At 45.6% G+C, this 7425-nt stretch overlaps 1 protein-coding gene across 3 annotated transcripts in view; it reads right to left on the bottom strand.

Annotated features, from left to right (window-relative positions):
- The window catches only part of SLC45A1 (solute carrier family 45 member 1), a 16262-nt gene extending 14774 nt beyond the window's left edge, over positions 1–1488 (bottom strand). Inside the window, exon 1 of one of the 3 annotated variants that reach the window (XM_026862836.1) lies at positions 1379–1488. The gene's annotated coding sequence lies outside the window, so the exon portion shown is untranslated. The other 2 variants (XM_026862839.1, XM_026862835.1) reach the window with 2 other exon arrangements.
- Positions 1489–7425: the final 5937 nt, after the last annotated feature.

The following is a 7425-nucleotide window of genomic DNA, read 5'->3' as shown; positions in this document are numbered from 1 at the left end:
CCAACCCCGGCCCGGCCCCGCACCCCTGGTCGTACCCTCATTTCCACAGGCTTCTCCCCGCTCGGCACCGGCCTGGCAGCGGATCGCGACAGTCAGGTGGCTGGCTGGGTCGGAGGCGCCGTTCGGTAGGCCCGTGGCGCCGGAGATGGTACGGCGCCCTTTCCCTCCTCTGGCTCCCCCTTCGCGGGCGGGTAAGGCGGCCTGGGGGTTTGGTTCTATAGTGCCGTGTTTTGTGCTCACGTTCCGAATTTCCCCCCGTTATGTAGGGCGGTCTGTACTTCTAAAAAACTTCAATCCCGGGGCATCAAGGATACTTAATTTTATCTCCAGAGGTTACCATAACACTGCATGAATCCTTATTATGTATTACCGGTTTAGATCTTGTAGAATATTGTTGCAGAAAAGTGGCTTCCCTGCACCTAAATCACTAGTCATAGTAGGAATAATAGGTATTGTGTCTTTCTCTGTAGGAAACTAGCTCTCATTTATGTGGTAGGTGGTGCAACCACAACATGTGAAAAAGATGCCAGAGAGCACTGGTGGAGGCAGGTGAGGTGTTCAGCTACTGCTCATGTTCAAATAAAGCCCGACAAGAAATTGTAAGAAATTTGGGTAATCATGCGGTGTGCAAGAGACAGCTGAACATTCTTACCACCACAGATTCCGTCACCTGATCTGTGGTGTTCAATCTTTAATGTCAGTTTAGCCATTATATTGGTCAAGTATCATTGTCAGCGTTTATGTAATCCAACAGCAGCGTAAAGGACCTATTTGCAACACTAAGGGTTATTCACTCACATGACAATGACATTTTATGGGGCAGAAGGGGGTCTGTACTGATCCCACTGAAAAGTGGTACTGGGCTCCTCACCTATTCTCACAAACATTCTTCCTCAAAACCGTATCACAACCAGCACATCAACAGGAGGAGAAAAACTTTTACTGCTTTCTAAGACAGGGCCCTGTGCCCCGTTCCCCAGACGTTGTTCCCACGCTGACCCTAAGATACTAAGATACATGCTTAATTCTTCCAGACTAGGTAAAAGTGAGCAAGAAACCTGTCAAGCACTGGCACTGTTGCTCTCAGCTGTTTGATCCAGTTCACCTTTTCACCTCCTTATTTGCCCATGCCAAAATGCTCATGCAGATACACTAAACATAGATGGGAGAGTCAGTCTGATGTCCTAGATGTCTCTGAGTAATGGAAGCATGCCAATATACACCTATTTGCCCCAAACAACACATGTTCTTCTGCTGCCCTGCCAGACGCTGTCTCAGGCTTCTATCAAAGATGCTGCAGGTTCCTCACTTAACATAAATTCTATCTCCAGTCCTTCTGGCAGATTTGAGGCAATTTTGGTACTAAGATGTCGCTCACTTGTATGTGCTGTGCTTTTCCTTTCAGGTCCCCAGATACAGGACTCCAGGAGCCTGCATCAATCCAGCCTTGCTGCACGCCACTTTCTCAGTGCCAATGCCAGATGGCTGCCGCCACAGCGGAATGCTGTGTCTCCTCCTGCCAGAGGGTCTCATCTGCAATACAGCAGCCACTGCTCCATTTGTTGCCTATTGAGAGAACAAACTGATTTTAGAAGCCACATTCTCAATGAGTCGATTAAAACCATTGCTTGGGCTCTGGAACAAAACAATCACCCTCTCGTTCAAAACCATGGGCTCATGGCATCCCTTTTATTTACATGCCTCCGGTACCACAGCAATTGGAAAAATCCTTCACACTTCTGAGCAGCAAAGATTTGCAACCCTAAGGATGAAGGGCAGGAACAAGGGAAGGAAGGTCCAGCCAGGTGTCACAGCTGGTAAGAGAACATGAGCAGGCTGCCTGCCAAAGGGATCAGACAGATGGGGCAAGACACTGCGGTTGCCGGGAGGAGCCATTACCATCAGCAGTAGTTGTAGTAGCACCAGCTACTGCTCGCCCAGCTTCTAGTGCTCAGGGACAGCTAATTGAGCCGACACTGTGGCTGTCAGACCACCCACAATTGTTTGCTGCCTTTTTTGCTCAAGCCCCATGGTCAACCATCCTTTCAGTGACCACACAAGAACACCGTGCAACAGGCTGTGCTCCCGCTAGCCTCAGTGTCCCCCACCATCCATGTGCTAGAGAGCTTTGCGAACACTGAGCAGATGAATGGAGCATTTAAGAGCATTAAAATGCTTCTTGTTCCACCTGGGCACGGAGAGCCAGTTATATTACTAGTACCAGCAGGCAGTCGTGGCCATTGCATATGATGATTTTTCCCTGTGAATGTTTGAGCCATTAAACTCACGTTTATTCCATGTTCAATTAAATAAAATTGTCTGCTCAGAACTTAGAAGCATTAACTCTTACACCATTTAGCACAGTTTGTTCACTTGGGATGGTGGGACAAGGCGCTCTACTCCTTCCCAGGGTAACCACAATGGAGAGAACAAAAGCAATTCCTGCTGTGCATTCATCTATCAGCATCCTTTGGGCTTTAGACAAAATAGAAACCACAAATCTCCTCTCCTGAGTGAGCTTACACATAAATTGTTGTAATGTAAAGATACTCATTTACTTTGTACTAATTTAACCCAATGGCATTCAAAAGAGCGAGTTTTGGTGATGAATACCTACTGCTATGAATCTGCGCTGTTCCCTCCTACCATCTCTGGGTGCGAGATGTTTTGCATCCATTAAACTCTTTTGTCAAGTCTTTCCGAAAAGCAGCTTCTGACAGCTTATTCATCTCTTTGCTCCTTTACAGCTCCCTGTTAGGTTCACTTTCATTTGCCAGCAGACCTCATTATTTGACTTGCTCAGATCAGGACCATTCCTCTGTTTCTCGGAAACCTCTCACTATCCTCATAATCCTTTTCTCCGAGGTAAACATTAGCTCTGGTCGAGTGAAATTCTATGTGAACCACCAACAAAGAGTATGCTGATCTGTCTCTTGAAGAATGGGGTTTCGGTTGTGTGATGTTGGGTCCTTGTTTTTCTTTTTTCATCTTAAAATTCATTTTAAAACATCTTACAGTTAGGTTCAGTGGCTTCGTTAAGTCATTCAGTGACCAACCTGGAACTAGCAGCTTCTTTTTCAAGCACAACACAATTCTTTTCGGGGGGGATACAAAGTCTGTACCAAACAGACACACTGTGAAAGTTGTTCTGTGCTTGGAGGCCACCACTTCAGAACACCCAAATGCCACATGAATCCTGGAGTAAAGATTGATCTATACTCAGTGACCCTAAGAGGGAGAGGCCTGATGAGTTATCAAGTTATTTTGTCTGCAGAGGGTCCTGCACATGCCCTCCTCAAGCTATCCCTCCACTTCCTACAGAACAGCAGATAACCTGCTCTTATACAAGCAAAGAAGTCAAGGAAAAGCTATGCTTCCTTCAGGAGGGCCAATGCCAGTTTTCCCTCTTCCCTTGAACTCTTCCTGTACATGTATTCCAGGTACACAAGAGCTTTTGCTCCTTTGTTAAATCCAAAAGAAACTCTGCTTTCCACAACATTTATGATATCACAGAATCATCTAGGTTGGAAAGGACCCTGGAGATCATCTAGTTCAACCGTTCACCTAGCATAGTTCCTGCCTAACACAGTTCCCTGCCTTAAGCTCTAAATTGACCCTACTCTTGAAAACCCCCAGGGATGGGGACTCCACCACCTCCCTGGGCAGCACATTCCAACACCTAACAACCCGTTCTGTAAAGAAATGCTTCCTAATATCTAGTCTGAACTTTCCCTGGTGCAACTTGAGGACATTCCCTCTTGTCCTGTCACTTTCTACTAGGCTAAAGCGGCTCAAACCCAGCTCTCTGCAGCTTCCTTTCAGGTAATTGTAGAGGGTGATAAGGTCTCCCCTCAGCCTCCTCTTCTCCAGACTAAACAGTCCCAATTCCCTCAGCCACTCCTCATAGGATGTGTGCTCCAGACCCTGCACCAGCTTTGTTGCCCTTCTCTGGACATGTATGAGTAACTCAATGTCCTTTTTGTAGTGAGGGGCCCAAAACTGAACACAGTAATCAAGGTGCAGCCTCACCAGCGCCAAGTACAGGGGCAAGATCACTTCCCTGTCCCTGCTGGCCACGATATTTCTGACACAAGCCAGGATGCCATTGGCCTTCTTGGCCACCTGGGCACACTGCTGGCTCATATTCAGCCGGCTGTCAATCAATACCCCCAGGGTATCAGTTGAAGAAGTAAATTTTTATTTCTGTAGATACCCTGTCATACCAATAAGGTTTATGGCCTTATGGTATTGAACACAATTTAAATACATAGTAAGGCAGAAAAAAAGAAGGAAGTTCAAACAAGGTGAGGTGCATTTCAATTATACGTTCTTAATGCTTATGGTAAGAAGAGCTTACCACGTAAATTACACCGCCCTAGCATCCCTGAAATGCCAACTGAGTAGGCGTAAGGAAGTTGGTGGGAGGCTAATACAAAGTAAGAACATAAAGAAGTCTCATATATGCCAGTTTGCACACCATCTCCATATCTGGCCCTTAGCATATTGTCATATGACTTTAATAGCCCAGATAAATCAGTTCCTGGACCTGGATTCACCAGACTCCTATGCCAGCTATATTAATGGATGCACTTAAACATTTAAAAGGGCACTTGAATTTTTGCGTAAAGAAGGAAAAACAGAACCAAAATAACCTCATACCCAAAACACCACCAGAAACGAAACTTGCAGAATGAACAGTAATGGTTACAGCGCTGATCCACTTCCATTAAAATTGGGTTGTGAATTCACTGAGACAATAAATTCAACACAGCAAACTACAAGTTAAGAACATTAATTTTTACAGAAACAAGCAAGCATGTGTGTGCTGACAACCTTAAGTCTGCACTTGTGTGGATATAACGAAGTACAAAAGGAGTTTATTTCTGCTCCCATCCTTTCCGGGAACGGAGCAAATCTATCCTACTCTTCTTGGGTGCGAGGTGAAGCCACGCTCCTGAAACAATCCATTAAGAAGTATCTTCAAAATGTCCCCAGACAAGTGTGCCAGGTAACTGCAACATTGCGTGTAGAGCTCTAATAACAGGAAGAGACAGAAATATCCCCACTATTGATAAAAACACGAAGCAGAATAGGCTTGGACTGTAATTCAAATTGTCCTGTAAAACAGGTGAAACTTTTTTTTAAACAAGAAAAGTCTTTAGTAAAAAAACGGTTTGATTTTTAAAAAAAACTGGGATGCTGTCATAGTACAAATAAAATGTCAGTAACCTATCAGCCTAGTGTACAGTTGCTGTGTCAAATGAAAACCAGAATGCCATGGTCCCTTCTCAAACCTTAAAGGATAATTATTCAGAAGAATTTCACTAATGCCATGCTTCACAGGAACCATTCAAGTGCTTTGCAGCAGCAGCCCAGTAGTTTTTCTTCCACTGGTTTGCACTTGATTTGACTTGTGTTTTGGTTTGAGTGTGCTATTTCCACAATAGCAGTGTTCATGCATTCGGTTGTTTGCTTTCCTGTGCTTTGTGCAGTGACTGCCCAATAAGCATTTCTATTTGCTTCTGCAGGACAAACTAGTGCTGCCCTCAAAATAATATAAGGACATTTACCTAGCTCCTGCCCTCACCAGACAACCACCCCTTCAATGGCTGGTCTCTCTCAATGAAAACCCAACACAGTTCAGAGAATTAGTCACTAGAGGGCGCTTAAAGAATCCAGAAGATTGAGAATGTGCTTGGTAATCTCAAGGCCACAGTTCTACAAACATTTTAGAGTCCAAATGACAAGGTTTGGGTTTACTTCCTAGCTAGCTCCTGCGACCAACATTTCAAGATACAGAACCAGGGAAATAATTATATTTCAGATCTTTATAATCTTCTGTTTTTCCAGCAACTGAATGAAAGAAGACTGAAGAAAAACTCCCCTCTGAGGCAACACGTGCTAGGCTACATTGACCATGCAATTCTGCATGAATGCTAAACAAAAGTACTAACTGCAGGCATGTAAGCTATTTAGCTTGTAAGATATTGGTGCTAAGCGGGTTAACTGTTGGGTGTAGCTTTGGGGAAAGAGGTGCAGAAACACACGAAGCAGTGCGGCACACTCACTCAAGTTCACTGCAATGCCTCAAGTGGTCCATACATTTCATAAGAGAGGAGGATATGATTATGTCCCAAAGACCCTGCAGGGTTTTTTTCTGGATATGACAAACCACAGAATGGCGACAAGTAAGATGCCAGGAAAGTGGGAGCAAGAATCCTGAATGCAGGAACTTGCAATCACCCAGAGCAGGAACAGGCTACATATGTTTTAGAACTAAACTCAATTTTCACTTCAACATTGAACATAAATAGAGACTACTGTCATCCCTGCTGGGTTACCTGAAAATCTCCATTCCTTGCTTCTTGTACTAATTGTGAGCTGCAGCTTCCAAGCATTAGGTCCCATCATTAGTAAGATCAAAGTTTTCTTGGCTACCGGGTGTCTTATTTCTGTGATCGAGTACACTTCTGATCTTCTTCTGGAGAAGGAAAGTAGAACTTAAGTGATTGCTGAGTTCTGGAAAACCTCAAATCACTGCTTTGGTGAAGGCCCAGTGCAGGTTAGCACAAGGAAGGGCTGGGCCACTGCCATACCATGAGGCCTGACGGGAAGAGGTGCTCGGGTGAGGCACCGCGCAGAGGGCTGGCCGTGGTGCCCAGCTGCAGCCCAGCATGGCCGGTGGTGACCCCAGCACCACCCTAGCGGGAGAGGAGGCGAAGGGGACCAAAGCGGTGCTGCCCAGGCTGCACTCTGCAGCAGCTGCACCGGCTGGGGCTCACGCCGTCTCAGCACCACCCAGGGACAGGGCAATCGGGGCTCACCAAAGGAGTGCGGCATGGCACCGAGTGTTACATGGTGGGCACTGCGGGGGTGCGCCTGCTTCTTGCTAAGCATTAAAACCGTGGTTTATAAATTGTCTCTGTACCTTGTCTAAATTGACTTTGGAAGCCTGTGGGAAGTACTGCCCCACTTCCCTGTGTTTACCACAGGGGAAATGAGAAACCACCGGGTTCCTGGGGCTAATTACTTTCTTCAAAACCCAGCACTGCTCTATGTTTCTGACTCAGTGCAGCATTCAATTTTCTGCTGAGATTGTATCTATATCGCATTACAGGATGAGTTGCAATAGCACTCGATGTTAATTGCAGTGCACAGACTGCTCCCTTCTCTCCTTTTTACCAGTTATCAAGAAAAACCAGAAAGTCTGCTTCTGCTGTTTTTAATTTAGCCTCTTCCATCCATACAGAGTGCCTGTCAGACAGGAGAGGCAGTGGCTGTCATCCTCTTTCTGCCTGAAAGTGTCTAGCAACTAGGCAGAGACTACAGGGATGTCTACGTGACATCACAATCAGCTACCCTATGGAGACAGATGTTGAGATGCAGTATGGCCACTCAGTGTAAACAGATACAGACAAGTGCTTT

The sequence above is a fragment of the Athene cunicularia genome (assembly GCF_003259725.1).
Source record: "Athene cunicularia isolate RWA chromosome 21 unlocalized genomic scaffold, athCun1 chr21_part1, whole genome shotgun sequence".
Lineage (NCBI taxonomy): Eukaryota > Metazoa > Chordata > Aves > Strigiformes > Strigidae > Athene > Athene cunicularia.
This window is presented reverse-complemented; position numbering and strand designations above follow the sequence as displayed.